Source organism: Cryptomeria japonica, chromosome 9, assembly GCF_030272615.1.
Source record: "Cryptomeria japonica chromosome 9, Sugi_1.0, whole genome shotgun sequence".
Lineage (NCBI taxonomy): Eukaryota > Viridiplantae > Streptophyta > Pinopsida > Cupressales > Cupressaceae > Cryptomeria > Cryptomeria japonica.
In genome coordinates this window covers 507,665,517-507,685,968 of record NC_081413.1, presented here as the reverse complement: position 1 = coordinate 507,685,968, position 20,452 = coordinate 507,665,517, and positions in this window count along the sequence as shown.

Here is a 20,452-nt window from a genome sequence, read left to right as displayed (position 1 = left end):
TTAACAACACACAAAAACCAAAAAGAGCTTCGAAAGTAGTACTCTTATTACAATTTAATTTATGTCCTAGTCATAACAAATGTAACATCACGGGAGCACCTTGAACATTGACATAAATAACTATTGGTTTGAGAAAGGCATGTATAAATAAATAAGAGAAAAGACAACAACAGATTAGATAATTTGACATAATTTTTGAAGCAAACACAAACAAAAATGAAAATGCATACATCAATGTACCTTACAGATTCATTTCCAAGGCTTTGGTTGTGTTGAAGGTCCAGTTAGAACCAAAGAAAGCAAGACACATTAGAAACATATAACATATATCCTCAAGGTCAATGGAACAAATTAGATTCCCTTCACAAACCTCTGTGTATTGGATGACAGGGATGGAATATCAAAGAAAAAACATATAGAAAACACCCACACATATTCCCTTCATAGTGATGTATAATCTTCTAGTGGAAAGAGGAATTATGACATGCATGTCTTATCATCTCAACAACCAAAAAGGAAATATGAAAAAGAAAACTTACTCACTTTGTGCAATGACAAGTCTACAAAGAATCAAACATTTTCATATGATATGCAAAGTTACAGATGTATATAATAAAATAAAGAAAATAAACTAGCACCTGCTACAAAACTAATAAATCACTTGACTATGAAGACACCTTCCATATTAATCAATGCATGTCACAAAATTAAGGCATTAGAAAGTAACTGCACTCCATCCACATTATCAAGCATCTACATTAGTGAGTATGCAACAATCACATTAATGAAATATTGTATTCATGATGCCAAAACAAGGGGTAATAGTGTAGTCAAAGGTTTGAGTTGTAGCTTAACAAACATTTCTATAATCTACATTCATAGCAGAACCAAAGGCAAAAATAATTTAAGTGATCAGATCAAAGTTGTAGACCTGTTAATAGGATAGTGAGATAGTGAGTTGGGTCATAAAGACAGTGAAGTGTATGAGTAAAATGGTATAAAGATTATGGGGAAGTGATATCCATGCATTGTAATGAGAAAGATAATACATGTAGTGGCAGTCATTCACCATAGTGCAGGTTAAAGATGACCTAGTCACAAAGTCTGAAACAAGGGCATCCATCACTGTCTTAAGAGCATACCAAAGGGTCCAAGCCTTAGGGATGAATGAAAGGAAAGAGCATAGAAAAGATGCCATAGTCATAAAGATGTCATATTGGATGAAATCACTCCAACATCTCATGCACCAAACACAAAGAACATGTTTAAGGTGGCATAATTAAGATCTTAGACTTAATCTTAGTCATAGAAATCATCAGCATAGTGATGTAAAATGAGCAATTAACTCATACCTCAAAGAACAAGAAGAGAATTATCAATATAATAAATTTTTTCATGGACTAAAAGCTTTAAAACAATCCATAATATAGTCATAAAAATGACTGTTTAGAGTTCATGGAGATAGTCAATACTGTGATATTGAAAGTTTTACATAGAAGAATAGACTCCGAGCTTACAAATCACAAAGACTGAGATACATACCTAAGAATAGTTTCAATGATAGATTAGGTGTATGAATTCTAATAATTTCAGGCAACTTGGGTAGTGAGACCTTAAACCTAACCAAAGCAAGGTTCAATAACCCTTAAGAGCAGTCACCAACTTCTAGGTCTGAGCTAAGATACACTCTCTATCAAACACAAATGAGGGGGATGAAGGACAAAATGCAGTCTGAGTAGAAAAGGTTTCACCATGAAGATCAAACACCTCATGATCAGGAGAATAGTCCATCAAGAACCATGAATATCATAGTTCCTTCATGCATGAGGAGGGAACATTCTACAAAGATAGTTAAGGATTTAAAGACAATGAGCAGGGTTTAGAAAGCATCTGTTCCACAGAAGTTCATGAGATAACATGTTAACACTAAAAAGTACAGTCACTTTTTGAACAGAGATGAAGGATTAAAGGTGTTTATGGTAAAAATGGAAACAACAATATTGAAAGACAATAGTTTCAACCACAAAACCCTAGCCTAACAACAACAAAGATCCACCATAGCATATAAAGATTACCTAAGATGATGCAAATCAACAAATCATAAAGATTATACCATCACATGTCCAATAGGGTTTGAATCTCCATTCTTCCTATCTCCATTGATCTTGCTTGATATATTTGCTCTCAGATTTTATGTGTGCACAAGAGCTCAACAAAGAACGGAAGTGTGGTTGCAAGTAGGCTCGATCGCATATCAAAGTTCGAGTGCTAGTCCAGGAGGATTGGTAATGAAAGGAGCATCCTCTTATATAGAAGACACTGTAAGAAATGGAGGGATAAGATTTAGAGGTGTAAAAGATGAATGGTCGGCTAGGATTAGAGGGTAGGTAGAGGAAATAAGAAAATAATGAGAGGGTAGGTAGTGTAGGAATTAAGAGATGAATGCAAATAAAGATTTATTTAATTAATAGAAAAAGTGGGATCAATTAAATAAATAAAAGTATTTATTTAATTTAGAAAAAGGATAGTTTAAATAAATAAAAGTATTTATTTAAATGAGAAATAAGGCTAGAAGAGGATAAATGAATTAAATAAATAAATAAAGATTTATTTAATTAATAGAAGAATTAGGCTTAAATAATTAAATAAATAAAAATATTTATTTAATTAGACAGGACAATTTTAGGTGTCTACATTTTGCCCCTCTTTGAGACAATGCAACTTGTCGCGTTGTTTCAAAGAAGATAAGATGAACTGATACAAAGTTGCCCTAAGACGAGAATGATATGCCCCCTTGAGAGATTGGATGAAAATGTCTGAAAAGATTGCAGACAATCTCTCGATAAGAAGGAAAGGCTAGAAAGGATTGACAAGATAGGATATAGTGACAGAGTCACGGGATAAAGAAGACTGACTAGGGCTAGGGTAGTCTATAAGATAGACTACGAAGGAAAAAATCCTCATTGTCATCCACACACATAAGAGATCAAAGTGCAGAGAGAGCATAGAGCAATCACCAACGATGGCATTGGTGCACAGATTCGATTGCGTTTGCCGATATTAGAGGCTTGCAGATGCAGGAGAGTCAATGAGTACCACAAAACCTCCTTGTACTTTGGTGCATTAATTGTTGTCATAAATGCATTTTAGGTAGGTCAATAAATGTGCATTAGGTAGGTTGCAAAAAATGTCAAGCGGGTCAAAAGATGGGAAGACGCATCTGCGTTGGTGACAGGCGCGTCTAGGTAGGTTAGGCATGTCTATGTCGGGTGTAACCGCGTCTATGTTTTTAAAAGCTTTTGTGTCCAATGCGAGCACATCTGTGAAATACAGGCACATCTATGCAGGGAAGGCAGGTCTGTGCTGAACAGAGGCACGCTTGTATGATTCAGGCGCGTCTATGCAGAGCAGGCACGTTTGTGCAGTATGAAAGTGTGTTTGTGTCTTCCAAGTTGAATCGATAGTTCTGTGATAAACATGCATTGTCAATTGGATAAGCTGCTGAGAGGATACACTCAAGAAGGTCCTGTACGAAAGACTAAAGGTAGCAGATAGGGCTAGGATTGACAATTCTGTGATAGAAAATAGGTTGTCAATCATAAAACTACTCAAGATGATACAGTCAAGTAGAGGCCCTAGGATAGGATAGATCGAGGCACTTTGTGATAAACAGGGAGTACCATAGAAATTGACAATTTTGTGACAGAACATACGTTGCCAATTGGATTAGGCTGAAATTGACAATTCTGTGATAGAACATACGCTGTCAATTGGATAATCTACTCAAGAGGATACACTCAAGTAGGTGCCCTAAAAGATAGGATAAAAGCAACACTTTGTGATGAATAGGGAATTCTACTAGGATAGAGTGCCATATGATAGATCTAAGCACTAGGAGAAAAAGAAGCACTTTGTGATGAACAGAGAGTACTACTAGGATATAGTGCCATATGATAGATATAAGCACTAAGATAAAAAGCAACACTTTGTGATGAACAGGGAGTACTACTAGGGTTGACACGGTTGATTTCCTTGATTGTAGGAGGACCTACCGATGCTGGAGTCATGGGAGAGATTCCCTTCGACTTAGAGTTTGCGAGCAGAGATGACATTCGAGGATAGAGTAGCAATGGAGGCTATGGGCTTGCAATATATTATGTATGTGCCTAATTTTCGGGCGAACATGGGATTGTTAACTGCATTAGTTGAGAGATGGCACTCAGAGACATCTACGTTTTATTTGTGGATGGGTGAGATGACAGTCACCTTAGAGGATGTATATAGGATACCGAGGATACCGATCATTAGGGAGTTAGTTCCTTACAATCGAGAGGGAGACAGGGATGCACTGAGATAAGTGTTTTAGGATCTAGGACTAGAGATGAGGGCTGGAAATGCAGCTTGGGACACCATGACAGTGACAAGATTGGTGCTACTGACGGTGCTGGTACGAGTGATCAGCGGGTTCCTGTGTTCGGATAGAGCGACACAAGGGTTGGCTGTTGAATGTACTTAGAAGGACCTGATCAAGCAAGTTTTGTGCTACTCAGAACAGATCAAACTACTCTTGTTGTTTTCTAACCATTACAATGGATACAAATCCCTTAACCGGGTAAGCTCTAACAAGCTTCATTGTACAAATCCTCTAACAAGGTGATCCATTAGTTTGGATTCTCAAATCCTCTAGCGAGGTTACTCCTAACAAGGTAGTACTCTTAACAGGGTATAAGCTTCTAATCAAGCTTGGAATCTCTAACAAGATTTGCTCCTAGCAGAGCTCCTTGTAAGACCTTAATCAGTCAATTTTCTATTACTACAGATAGTTAACTTGTGAGTTCCATCTCACTGTGGTTTTTACCTATTTGGGTTTTCCACGTATAAACACTTATGTTATGGTGGATGTTCTACTTTATGTGGATGTTGTTATTTCATTTTGGATAACATGCATTTTGTTTAACTGCTTGGTTAAATTCATCTATGGATTAGTATTTAAAGTAGTGTATGTTTTGGATTCACTGATTCACCCCCCCCCTCTCAGTGCTTTTCAAGTCCATCAATTGGTATCAGAGCCTAACTTCTTTGAAGCCTAACTGCTTAGAAGGGAAACTTGAAACCACCATGGGGGACAAAAGCTACTTTGAGATGGTTAGAGAACTAGAAGCCAGTAGAAATGAAGTTGAAACCCTTAGGGGTAAACTGAAAGCTTCTCAAGTCAAGAGGAGAGAGCTATCTAAAAAATTGTTAGAAATATTTGACAATAGTTCTTCAGATGAAGCTAATATTGATACCTTATTAGAAGAAGTTGAAAATCTGTAGGGTGACAAACTAAATCTAAGAAGAGAAATGGAAGGTCTTACTATCCGCATGAGTCAGGAGCTAGAATCCAGAAGAGCTGGTGAAGATCTTATCAAAGCAAGAGATCAAGAGATCCTAAAAATCAAACGGGAAAGAGACATCATGCATGAGGATTTAATAGCTGAAACAGAAGAAAAGGAGAACTTAAAGTTAGACCTCGAGTTGGCATCTTCTCTGAAAGAGAATCTGTCTAAGCATAATGAAGATCTTGTCAATAAGCTTGTCGAAGCCAATGAGAAACTGGAAAAGTTTGTCAAAAGTTCTACCATGCTGGAAGAACAAGTCCACTCATAGAGAATGAAGGGTGATATCTCTGGACTTGGATTTCATACAACTGAAAAAGGTGAATCCTCTGGTACCAAGAGAAACTATCCAAAGAATAAAAATATTTCTAATGTCAAGAAGACTACCAGTAAGAAAGCTTTCAAACCTGTCTGCTTTGCTTGTCATAAGCCTGGTCATACTGCTAATGTTTGTAGGAAAAAACCTAGCAGAAATGCAAATTATAATACCAATGCTAGGTATGTATCTAGAAAGTTTGAAGGTCATTGCTACACTTGTGGAATGTATGGGCATAAACTTATTGAGTGCAAATATGGTGCAAACAATCCTGTAAAACACATGCATCCTAGACCATATGGTGACCGAACAAGAAATTTTGATAACCGGGTGAACAGGAACTGGCAAAGATCCTATGACAACAGGTTTAGTCCATTCAAGATGGAAAAGGTAATGAATGTTGTGTGTACCTTTTGTATTAAAATTGGTCATTTGGGTATGAACTATATAAAAAGAGAAGGAAGAGGAAATGCAGGACCCTGGAGATCATCTGGTATGGTCTGTTATCACTGCAACAAATTGGGGCATCTGGCAAAGTTTTGCAGAACCAAAAATTACAAACCGGTCAACTCTACTAATGATCGAAAAGGCAAGCAGAAGGTTGATGTTGAGGAAACAAGAGAAGATACGAATCGGACATGGAAAAAGAAGAGCGAAGAAGTGCTTGTAGAAGAAATCACCTCTTCACCCAGTGAAGAGAGTCCAACATCGGTGACTTAAGCCTGTCTAAAATGGCTAAGGGGAGCGTAACGGTAAAACATAATTCAGACCCCTTTTGTAAGCGAGAAAGAATCTTTTTGAATTTTGAATTTTGGTGACTTTTTGTGCTGACATGTCAATCAACTAGTATTTCACTTAAGCGACAAAATTAGGGTTTGTAACCTAAAAGTACGAGCATTTATTACAGTCAATAAAAAGGATATAAACAAGTTTTACCTTATCATTTTTACCCTAATCCTTTCAAAAAAGAATTGAAGCGATTGCAGAGCAGAGCAAGATAGTCTTGGTGCGAATTAGCAAATTTCTTTGAGATTAAGAGAAATCAAGTTGAATTGGTAGCTGCAGAGAAGTGAACGGGAGTGCATTTGAACAATTCAACCAGGAAACGAAGCGACGTGCAAGACAATTAGGTATTCCTTTGAACACCATCTTGAATCTTGTTTATCTAAAATGGTATCTACGTCTAAGATTGTAGAAAGATTATCGATCACTGCTGAGCCTGGGGAAGTTGTAAAAGCAGAGAAAATTATGTCTTATAATGCGTTGTCGCAAGTCCCAAGTGGAGTCATTATACAAGGTGATTTGTCCAGCAATATAGACTACAAAATTGAAGATATGGGAACTCTTCACATCTATACTCAGCTGAAATAACTTTGTGATGAGGAAGGAAAGATTGAAGCTAAACATTCTAGGGTTTTTGAGAAAGGATTTTATAATGCCGCCTACCCTCTTGAAGATTTTGAAGAAGAACACATATGAATAATTTTGAGTCGAGTACATGGAGAGAATATGTATCTAGAAAGGACTTACACAATTACCAAGGAAGCCATTAGAGCTGTAACGAGTTATTGCTCAATCGGTAAATTTCCCGAGTTGAGGAAAATCACAAAAGATGCTGTCTTCAAGCTAACCAGTGTTGGCATTATGTGAACTGGCATGAAGACATAATGATATTGTATGTTGTCATTGATGTCAATATGAGACATGGTGAGAACCGGCACATGTGATAGGTGAAGAGAGAGGAACTGGCATATGTATGAACCAGTTTATATGCCAAAGTGAAGTGGCACATTTGTTCAAGGTGAACTGACATGTAGTTATGTGAACCGGCACATGGAAGAATTTTATGGTTACCGGTTGGTAGGTAGCTTCCACTTCAGGGTTTTCAGTTGGAGCAACTCAAGTGACTCAATTGGTAATCTTCGTGTGATGAGTTAGCAGTATGATGGAGGATAGATCGTGTTTCCACATAAGCTCTATGTGCGTGAAGGATCTTGCATGAAGAAGACTATTCCTATCCACCTTGGGAAAGTGCGAAGTCTATCAAACGGTGATAATGTGTGATGGGTTATCAGCCGCCATGAAAACGGTGGATAATGGATGATGGAGAATGTCTTGAGATCGATTCAAGATTGTTGCATTTAATGCAATATGATTCAACGGTCAGGATCAAACCATTTGAATTGCTTAACCTAACAGATTTAGGGTTTAGGGTTTTTGCTACCAACCTGTATGTTTCCTATAAGGTCGATGTTGTGTTTCTTTCTAAGATTGTTGGCAAAAGCTGTGAGTGTGTATCCAAGGGAAGTGATACGTGATTCTTGCTAGACCAAAGGAGAGAAGAGATATCTACAAAGTGAATGTGCAGAAGGTGAAGAGGAGCCAAAATGGATCTGCATTAGCATTGAGTGTTGTTAACAGATCATTGTAATACCTGTTGATCTCTAACCACTTCAACAGTTGTAAAATCCCCTAACAGGGTAGCCTTAACTGGCTTGATTCAAAATCCCTCAAATCGGGTGGTCTTAACCGGCTTGTTTCAAATCCCTTAACTGGGTAACTCGAGGCTAATGAGTTTTGAGAAGCTTGAGAAGCTTAGGAGATCCTTTCTGCTATTGAGTTCTTTAAATCCTCTAACAAGGTGACCCTACCAGGTTTAACCCTTAATCGGGTGATCCCTAACGGGATCGGTTCCTACCAGAACCTATTGTAATGTCCTTAACCGGACAAGGCTCCTAAGAGAGCAGACTTCTAAAGAGTTCAAAAAGCAGCTTGTGGGTATTCATCCCCACCGTGGTTTTTCCCAGTTGGGTTTCCACGTGAAAAATATGTGTGTTATGTGAAATGCTTTTGTCTTGTGATGCTTTGTTTTACCTATTAAGCACATGAAGGTTCTATGTTTTATGCCTGTCTATAAAACATATTGAACTCACTGTTGTGAAGATCTAATGGTTAAGTTTACTTGTTTATGCATGAGAATATAATGATACTGTGGTATTGAGCCAAGAGGAAAGCTTATTGAGTGACCGGTTCATGACTGGTTGAGCTATACTGGATGTTGCAGGTTGCACTCTCTTTTACCGGTATCCCTGTTTGTTAGTCTTTTGGAGTATTTGCTGTCAAACCGGTTTTGGACTATATTGGTGTTTGTACTGATTCACCCCCCCTCTCAGTACCGGTTTGGTACTAGTGGTTCATCATTGAGTTATCAACCAGTTCCACCTCTGATGGGCATGCCTTCTTTGTTAACAATATCAGATATCCTACGGTGAAACTTGCAGCAATGGTGATAGGCTACAGAGTATTTTACTCCAGTAGACTTAACAGTGTTCTATCTGCAACAATTCATACAACACATAGTATGAATGTTGAAAATGAAGACTATGATATCTATGAAGCTATCAGAGTCCATCTATTTATAAATTTGAAGTCCATAAAAAAGGACAATACTCAGAAGTTCAAATTTGGTCAGCTGCTAGCTGGGTTATTTTGCTACTTTCAGAATTTTCTACCTGGTATAGGTGACATTGAATGGTCCAAAGAACAATCGATCAATTCTCAAATAAGAAACAACATTAAGGTTGTAAAGAATACCTTTTTGGCTGCCACCAACAGGTATTTTAATGAATTTCAAAAGAAAATGAGTCTGAGAATGAGGTTACCTGAAGATGTAGTAAAACATTTTGAAAAAGACATAATCTTCACGGTTACTATTGTTTTTTGCTTAATGCAAGCAAGAGAACCCAGAGAGGAAGAGATGGAAGATATGAGCTACGAAGTCAATCATGAATTACTGGTTGGCTATGGTAATACCCTATTAGCATCACCTATAGACAAAAAGAAGGCAAAATTGGATATTCTTGCAATCCAAGCCGCACCTGCTGAAACCAGTATTGAATCTATAGCTAAAGCTAAAGGAAAGCAAAAGAAAAGTGAGGAAAAATCTCCTGTGAAGAAAACTACAAGGGTGACTCAAAGTGTCCTAAGCACCAAGGAACCAACACCTAAAATAATTGAGAAAGAGGAGAGTGTACCAAAGAAGAGGAGGAACAGGAAACTAATTTTGCAACCAGAGTCTGAGGGTATAGAATCTGAAGAAGAACCTAAAAAGGAAAAGACAACCGACAGAACATCTAAGAAGGCAAAGGTAGTGCCAAAGGCAACTACACCACTAGATATTGCCACCTACAAACTTGTAACAACATTTGAAAGAACAATGAAGTCATTGGGAAGAAACAGGTTTGACAATGTCAAAGAAAATTACGATTCTTTTACTGTAGATGAGTAGAAGCAAGTAATTCAATAGGTACTAACCCATTTGGGTCATTACAGTAGATCTCCACATGAATTGGAGAATGATATTTCAGTCTCTTTGTATAATACTTTGTTAATTAAATGGGAAGAAGCCACTCAAATAGAAAAGAAGATTTTTGATGAAGGATTTGTGCAATACTTCCCCAATCTATCATCGAATGGAATTAGTGCTTTAATTGAGAAATACAAAGCATATTTTGATTTCACAGTAAGAAGACTGAAGCTTCTAAATGAAAAAAGTTCAGTTGTTGTTTCTGAGACACATCAGCTAGCCTGTATAATCAAAAAGAGGGAAGATGTCATCCACTCAAGTAGTAAGGATGATACCACAAAAGATGTTCCTCGACCAGAAATGGATTAAGAGGAAATTGTTCCAGCTGATATAGTCTACTCAACCAAGAAGAAGGATGACTCAGTTATTCATGTTGATGAGGACATTGAGGATTCAGTGGACCTATCTGAAGATACTACTCCACCAGATATGGATCCTCCTTCAATCATAGAAGTACATGATACAACAGGTGATCAACCGACTACTCAACCAGAGGAAGTTAGTATACCGGAAACTACTCAATTGGAGAAACCCCAACTGACAACTGAACAACTAGAGACACCCCAATCTCCACCAGTCATTGAGATCACTCAAAAGGATACCACTGAGGAAGCTGTTACTCAGAAAGTAAAAGATAAAACAGATGCAAATACAGAAAGAGCCACCATTAAGTGTATACCCTCTGAAAAGGGAAAACAAAAATTGCTTGATGATGATGATGATGATGAAGACTCTTTTAAGTATTTTGGGACCTATCGATATGAATACCCTAAGTGCTTCTAAAATGATGAAGTTTTCTCGTATTATGGAAACTTGTGCACATAAGAAGAGGATGAAAGAAGAAAGAATTGAGGCAGAGACAATTCAGAATGCAGTAGAAATCTTGTCTGGATTACTACCGGAAACCTCTATCGCACATCTTCCTACTCGTATTAGCAAACTTGGTCAGTTAGTTGCAGAGGCATTTGATCAAATCAAATCACTTGAAGATGCTGCTCAAATGTCTGTTGAGAATAGCCATAAGAAGGCATATGGAGATAAGCTAGCAAAGCACATTGAGAATGGCAAAATGGCTTTATCTCGTAATGGAAGTCTGTTGAAGAAAGCTATTGAATATGGAGGAAAGTATCTTGCCTCTACCTCCAATGTTACTTTATTTTATTCTAATATTTCCAAAAATCAAGTTGAAACTGAGCAGGAAATAGAAAGGTTATGCAAGGCATATGTCCCACTCCAGGACTCCATTCATGTCTTTAACCGGTCTATAGATGAACTGCATGAAAGACTGATTAGGAATGATAATGAGAGAGCTAAGAGATTCCAATCTCTAAGAGAGCTCAAGAGTCAGCTCACCTCACAAATTGACATTCTTCAGAGAGCCTACTCCCGTGCAGAAGCTATTCTTGCTACTCCTGAAACGTACTCGCTTGACTTAATGGAAGAACTCTATTCTCAGCTGTTGTCTACATCAGAGTATACAAATCACATACTAGAATCATGACAGAATGCTCTATCTCAGATGAAACAAATTTTCAACAATATTTTCCTGAGAATTACTAATACATGAATTTGTTTCCACATGTACTATATGCTGAACTCTTTGATACAAATTTTCTATACATCTATATATTTTGCTTTATCATTTTGGCATTATTGTCAAAGGGGGAGTAATAATATGTATGTATGTGTGTTTTTGAAAATTTTGTATTTATGCATGCATTAAGGGGGAGTATTATAGTGTTACATTCAAAGGGAGCTTGAGCATATATATGTAGATATGTTGTGTATGCACACTTAGCAGTATTGTAAATTACTCAAAATTTTCTAAGTGTTGCCATCAATGCCAAAGGGGGAGATTGTTGGCTTGATGATGATTGTAATGTATTCATCACTTGTTGTCATTGATGAAACACTCTCACACACATATATGATAACATTGACTACTGGTATGTTTAAGGTCTATCTCTAACCGATACCTTGTGACAACCGGTATGTGCCTTTGAGATAACCTGTTTTAACACTAAGTCGGCATCAGAATCAGAATGAAGATGAAGAAGAAGATCAAGTGGAAGATCCCATAACAATAGTTCACTAGTTTTATTTCAACCGGTATTAAACTGCTCTAACCGGTACCTGTTTTGTAATGAGTTACCAACACCGTTTGTTTGGCGGTCATTTTTGTGATGAGTTATGATTATATGACTGGATTCACTGCACCTAGGAAATTGTGTTCCTATGGTCGACATAAGGTTTGTATGTCTATTTAAAGACATCATAGAGAATCATTTTTATGATGATGATAAGAGATAGAGAGTTATAATGTGAAAAGAGTGAAAAAGCTTTTGTTGAGAAGTGGTAAGTGTTAAGATGCAGAGCAGAGTTTAATGTACTAAGAAGGATTTGATCAAGCAAGTTTTGTGCTACTCAGAAAAGATCAAACTACTCTTGTTGTTTTCTAACCATTACAACATATACAAATCCCTTAACCGAGTAAGCTCTAACAAGATTCATTGTACAAATCCTCTAACAAGGTGATCCATTAGTTTGGATTCTCAAATCCTCCAGCGAGGTTACTCCTAACAGGGTAGTACTCTTAACAGGGTATAAGCTTCTAATCAAGCTTGGAACCTCTAACAAGATTCGCTCCTAGCAGAGCTCTTTGTAAGACCTTAACCGGTCAGTTTTCTATTACTGCAGATAGTTAAGTTGTGAGTTCTATCTCACCGTGGTTTTTACCTATTTGGGTTTTCCATGTATAAACACGTGTTATGGTGGATGTTGTTATTTCATTTTGGATAGCATGTATTTTTTTTAACTGCTTGGTTAAATTCATCTACAGATTAGTATTTAAAGTAGTGTATGTTTTTGTCATGCCCAAACTTTTGGGCACAAACGAAATAATTTTTTTTTTTAAACTTAAAACTAAATTTGCTAAATAACGCATTGACCAGTCTTGTCTTAACTAAGTTTGGAGTTAATCTAACAACTAAATCAATTACACGAAAATAATCTAAATTAAAAATAGAATATTAATTCTCCAAAAGAATTATTATTATCTCATCAAATTATAATTAATAACCTAGTTTAGATGAAAATTCCTAAAATAATTTGCAAGAGATTTTATTCCTCTTAATTAATCTCTTCAATCGTTATCGGAATTTGTTAAATTAATTCAAGCACTTAGATTCTAAAAGCATCTATATTTTAATTTAACAATAGATATATTGTATATTAACTTTCAACTATAGCGCCAAATAAATTCTTTAAGAAAATAACCCTATCACATTTAACCTTGAAGAGCCTATAGTTAGGGGAATAAAGTTAATGCCCTTATAGCCAAGATTAACTTACAAGTCCTTCCCTATAATATTAAATTTTAATTTAAAAATTCTTAAAGATGGGTTTATGCCTTTATATTTTTAGTTGTAATATATATATATATATATATATATATATATATATATATATATATATATATATATATTTTAATTAGACACACATTTATATTTTTTTTTAAAAGAACACAACTATATCTGAAGATGAGGGCATTTGTTTTCTATACAAACTTTATTATATAAAAAAAAACCCATATAACCCAACTGAAATAATATAAACTTACTCACCCCCTACCCATTTTCTACCATCTTGTTATCTTGCCCTAACCCTAATTTTGGGTTAGGGCTTAACAAAGGTATCCTGTATTTTTTTTGTGTGTGTGTGAAGTGTGTGCTTATTTTTTTTGTGTAGGCTAGAGGAGCCATGGTGGAGAAGACACTTTCCATGGGGGCCGCGAGATTCATAGCGGCAGTCATGCTTGTTTTAAGGTTTTCGCAGGGCCAAGATTTTACAGGGGGCCGCAGGGGTTTGCAGGGCTGCCAACAGCGATGTCCCTGCGGGACGCGGCCCGCAGTGGCGGCCAAGGCCGCCCCTATGGGTCGCGGCCCGTAGCGGCGTCGCGGGCGCCCTTGTGAGCCCCGCCCCATAGTGGCGCCTCTGTGGGTCGTGACTCACAGGGAGCCCTGAGCTGCCCAGCCTTCCGCAGGGAGCTTCGACCCACAGCCTTGGGGGAGCCGAGGGTTTAAGCACAGACCCCCGCCGTTTGGTGATATTTTTTATTATTATTCTTTTTTTGTTTATATTTTTTTTAACAGTTTATATATATATATATATATATATATATATATATATATATATATCAGGCTGCAGAAATATATAACAATAGAAAATAGAGAACTAAATGCCTCTTTATTTCCTGTGCAATATAGTCCCTTTTTTTTTTATTCATATATATATATATATATATATATATATATATATATATATATATATATTTAAAAACCTCTTTATAACATGCAGAGAATAATACATTATCAACATCATGATAACAAGAACAATATTTTCATTTTTCGTTATGTTAATATTTAGGTTTTCTATTCTGTTAAATATGAAATTTTAAATCCAAACTAATCCTTTTCTTTGCTAATTAAAGTTGCTAATTAAATCTGTAACAACACTTAACAACAAGTTAGTAGGTTTAGAATAATGCATTTCTCTCTCTCTTTTTTTTCTAAATGCTAACTTTGGAAATAGATGACTATTTAATTTTAAATACTTTTTTTTTGCAGTAATTAAGTGACAAAATGAAATAAACTAGATTTTATATTTTGCAACAGCTAAAATGACAGAATGTAATAAACTAAACCAACAACTACAATAGCCTAGAAAACATTTAAAATCAATTTAAAGATAGATATATTAAATCTATTTAACTAAATTTGAATTTGTATTTAACTCAAAGGCCTATGTGCATGCTTTTCCCATTTTCCATAAGTTTATTTGCATGAGGAAATAAATGAACTCTACATTTCAAAAATAACATGAATGCAACAACTTTATTTTTTTTTTGTAAATGAAGGACTTAATAAAACTCATACATTTCATTTTTTTTTTGCAAAAATAACTATGTAGAATAATGCATTTCTTTAAGCATATTTAGAATACAATGTAGATAACATTACAAATGGGTTTGAAAACCCAACTAGTCTCTCCTTTCCATTGAATAAGAACTTAGAATAAAATATATACATTTCTTTGCTTTTGAAAAATAAATACAACATTTGGCTTTTCTTTTACATAGCTGCAACTTAATTACATAGCCCCATTTCCTAATCTTTTCTACAACTCAAGTAAAAATCAGCAACTAATTTCCTTCTTTTTCCTTCCCATCCGAAGCAACCTGCAAATAGAACCAAAGGCTTGACCATGGAGTGCTCACCTCCCAGCCTAGGCTTACTAGAAGCCACCCCCGAGCTTGGAGAACCAAGCACTAGACGGGTTACACACAAACAACCACAACAAGAAAAGGGGTAACACACAACAAACAATTTTCCCAACCAAGGCAACACTTCACCACAACTTGTGATGATATTCCACAGGTGGAAGTGGACCAAATACCATTGGGGAGACTACAAGCATGGAACATCTCAAGCAACCTCATGGCAACCAAATACAACAAAACACATCCCCACATCCTTATGCCCCCCAAAGGAATATAAGCCATATCTTCTCTCCTTATGACCCCCAAATGCATACACAAGGCTATGCAGCAAGGGTCACAAAGAACACCCTTGAGCTCACTCTCCATAAAGGAGAGCCTCTCACCCAAGGTTGTCATACTTCTTCCACCCCAAGACCATCCTACTCTCCCAAGAGTAGAAGGCCTTGGACACTCCCATTACAAGAAAAGCATAAAAAGAAACAAAGGGAAAATTTTCATTTTCTTCCACAAAGCAAAATACATATAAACAACCTTTTCCATACAAGCATTTCTTCAAACATATATATACAACACAAACAAGAAAATAGTAAGAACCAACCTTAATCTACCCAAAGGTTTGATAGATCTAGTTGGGGATGAGCAGCCCAAATCCACACAATCTCTTCACCAACACTTGGCCAAAAATTCTATCCTACAACTATTCTTAAAAAATTTGCATGATCTCCAACAATGGAGAATGGGTGATTAAATCACTAAGTCCCTAATCCTTGCCTAAGAAGGCCTCTCTCACTCTTCCCAACCCCTTGGGTAGAGTGAGAGTTCCCATTGGTTGGTCTTCCCAACCTCTTACATGTTGCTAAAACTGGAAAGAGAAAAGGTAAGAGAGGATGGGGAAGAGAGTCTGACACCAAAAGGGAAGGTTGTCTATCCTAGGAGGAACCTTCTAAGTTGAATTTTCGCTCACCTTGGAAAAACCACTTTTTGAGGTGACTAAATAGTCACATGGGAGTAGTCACATGTTTAAAAATACCCCTAACCCATAGGTATACCCTTTGGACCTTTGGAAAAGCCCTAAAACTAACCCTAGGAGTCCATTTGACCCCTTAGAAACCCAACTGAAGTTAACCTACGGGTCAAACCTGAGTTGACCACTCCCAAGACTCCCTACCCAAGGCAAATTTGGGACCACACTCAAATGTTTGAAATGGCTTTGGTAGAAACAAACTCCCTCCAAGAGACAAGTCAAAATCAATGACACTAATCAGCACATGTGTCAAGTGACACAATAAAATACATTATAAAAATCACACATGGAATTTGTCTCTTGTTGGATTACACAAATTAATAAAATCAATTTAACACACATGCATCATTTACTTTCACAAATAAAATATGATACAAACGGGGTGTTGTCTCTCCAAATAGACAACCCCTAGCTTAACAAATGTACATAGGTCTAGGTTTGGTTCTCCATATTATTTCCATGGTCACATGGATAATTTTCCTGTGCATCTCAATTTACACATTAGTAATTCCAAATAACCACAATATATTATTAAACACATAAATTTGAATACACATCAAACACTCATACAATTGACAGTAATAAATCAATATCTCATATATCCCAATTGATCCACATAAGCAATTATCATAATCCTCAAAATTGATCCATTCATATTATAAGCATCCTATTTCTATCATCATAATGAAGTCCTGCAAATCCAATAATGACATACATCATCTCGAAGTAATTCTATTCTAGCATCATATAAAGTTTCATATCCATAATTGCATAAAAATGAAGCATCAATATAAGTCAATGTTATCCAAATCATGGAATCATATAAGTTCTAAATCCATAATGCATAAAATAAAGCATCCATAATAGTCTCATCATGAAAATAACAGAAATGCCAGGATGAGTCGGGGTAGGGCCTCATAGTTTTGGAGTCACTGATTCACCCCCCCCTCTTAGTGCTTTTCAAGTCCATCAACAAGTGTCAGCAACATAGGTTCCCAGATAGGTACATGGACGGTTACATGGACAGGAGCAACCATAGGGACAGGGTGAGGGAAGAGAGGAGGAGGATGAGATGCTATCCTTGAGGGAGATTTTCCAGGGATAGGTAGATGAGATCCAAGATCTGGAGAGGGATGTAGCTAGGCTCAGGAGACAGTTGAGGGACACTGAGCGAGAGATAGATCATTTGATTCAACGCTACACAGAGGCTAAGACAACACTGAGGGCAGGGAGGTAGGAAGCAAAGGACACAAGGGGCTGGATACGCCTATGTTCTGCGGGTAGGGGAGGAGATATCCTATTGGCGAGACCTATATTACGGAGTTGTGCCACCAGATCAGTGGGATAGGAGCTTTCGGAGACCATCGCGAACTACGACGACCTCTGGAGGGAAAGAGAGAGGAGACAGGTGTCTAGTGGTGGGGTCATGGGTCCTCCACCACCAATAGATAGAGGGGGCAGGAGAGATGATTCTGGAGTGGGTCCTTCCAGGGCTCAGACTCCGTCGAGGCCAATCAGCTCTGAGGGAGGGAGTTCATCATAGCCTTAGAGGGCTCCCTATGTATCAGTTTTGTACCATTTTTGTATGATGATGTAGACACCTTCGGGTGATTGTAGCCATATGTATGTTGACATCATTGTATCATGACACTTATGATTTTGATATATATATGAGATTATTCATCCTTGCAAAAACTATATGCATGTGTACCTATGTGATGTTGCTTCTGTGTGATGCATGTTTCTATATGATGCTTATGATATGGATGCAAATATGTACATGATGAAATGCAATATTTTTGTTCTTTTATGTTTTATATGTTATGCAAATGTGAATGTATGAAACGCAGATGAATATGGTAATGTATAGGATGAGGTGCATGATGTGAATGTGATGCAATTGTGATATCTATATGTATGTATTAAATGAGATATGCTAACATGTGATGATGCAGATGCAGACTACATGAAATGCAAATATTTTTGGCATGTCATTATACTTAGTCATCTGATAGTGGGCTATGTGGACTCAAGAAGGATGATGGAGGTCAATCAAGAAAGGGGGATGGAAGATAGAAGATATGGAAGTGAAAGAGATTTTTGTGCTATTATCATCATTGAGCTTTATTCTGGCAAATAGGTTATGATAATTTGAGGTATATGTTTGACCTAGAAAGTCATTGTACCCATTTGCACAGAGATCAAATAGTCACAAACAAGGAATGCCCCAGTTCACACTAGACTCACAGTGTCCTCATATCCTTGGACAAGTCATAGCATTACTAAGAGACAATCCATAGACATTAAAGAAAAAAATAGGTGACGATACCCCATCCTCGCCTTTCAAGTCAAAGACATCCTGGAGATAAAATCTCTAGTCAGAGACATCTCAGAAAAACTAAAAGAAATGTCACCAAAAAGATAAAATCAAAAGAAAACCAAGACTCGACACCAATATCCAATGTAGTCCTCAAGTTTAGTGTCTCTTGTCACTTGTATAAGTCTATTTGATTGTGGTCACAATGTTTTCCTTCACAAAAAGAGAGATAGCACTGAACCATAATGTTGTTTGAGTCTATTGAAAGATTTGATTTGTTGAAGCCCATTGTTGTTGTTGTGTCTAATCTGAAACTGACTGAATCCATGAAACTGATACTTTATTGTGGAGAAGACGAAACTTTATTATGGATTGGCGATGTAAGTGTTGCTTTATTATGGATTGTGCTCGGATAGACTAAAGAAAATTGGAAGAAAATGTACTCCTCAAAACGTGTGATGCTCTCAGTTCCACACCCATCACTAGACGTAGGATTTTCCTTAGCCACAGATAGGAGCTGATTTATTATGGATGGAAAGGGTGAAAAGGAGGGATTATTATGAATGGCTAACCAATCTTAGGTAGATCAATAACAAGCCATGATGGGAATGGGTAAGTTTATTATGGATGGATATGTTGTGAGTGTGTGCAAAGTAAAGGATGAGATTGAATCCTGAAGGAGGGAGGAGCAATGTCTCTACACACGGCATCGGTGACCTGGTTTTCACCATGGTACTTTCCCAGTGCACCACCGAAGTGATTTTCACCATTGGACGAATTTATTTCTCTTTACTTTTTTTGGATTTTTTTCAGTTTTTTGGTATTTTTGAATTTTTTGATTTTTTTGTATTTTTGAATGTTTTGATTTTTTTTTGTATTTTTGAATTTTTTGATTTTTTGTATTTTTGCATTAGGATACTCAAAAGAGCTATGTGTAAAACCTGCGAAGGTGCATGTTGTTGATAGGATCCTCCAAAGGTTCACCCTCTAGGGTTGAGAGCTCATATGCACCGGATCCATAGGCTGTTGTAATGATGTAAGGACCAAGCCAATTTGGTTTGAACTTGCCCTTCTTCTCTTTGTCTTGTTGATTTCTTGGATTCTCTTTGAGAACTAAGTCACATACCTCAAATGTGTGAGGCTTTACCTTGTGATTGTAACTACGACTCATTCGTTGTTGATGAGCCTTGAGATGATTAAAATCAGTTTGTCTTCGTTCATCCAATAGTTCTAGTTCTTGTAAGCAAGAGACCCTATAGTTTTCATCACTGATATTATTGTGCAAAGAGACTCGTAAAGATGGTAACTTGACCTCAATAGGCAAGATAGCATCAATGTCATAGACATGTGAATAAGGTGTGGTTCCTGTAGGTGTGTGAACACTTTGTGCGATAAGCCCAAAGTGCGGGATTAAGTTGGATATGCCAATTTTGGCCAGCGTCATCGACTGTCTTTTTGAAGATTTTAAGAATAGTTTTATTAGATGTCTTAGCTTGACCATTACCTTGGGGGTAATAGGGAGTGGAGAAATGATAGGTAATATGGAAGCAATCACAAAGTTCATGAACATCCCGATTTTTGAAGGGACGTTCGTTGTCAGTGATGATGGAAAGAGGAATATCATATCGACAAATGATATAGTTAAGAATGAATGTAGCAATCTATTTTCCAGTGACTTGTGTAAGAGGCACAACTTCAATCCATTTTGTGAAATACTCTGTGGCAGTGATAATAAATTTGTGGCCATTGGAGGAAGGAGGGCGAATCTTTCCT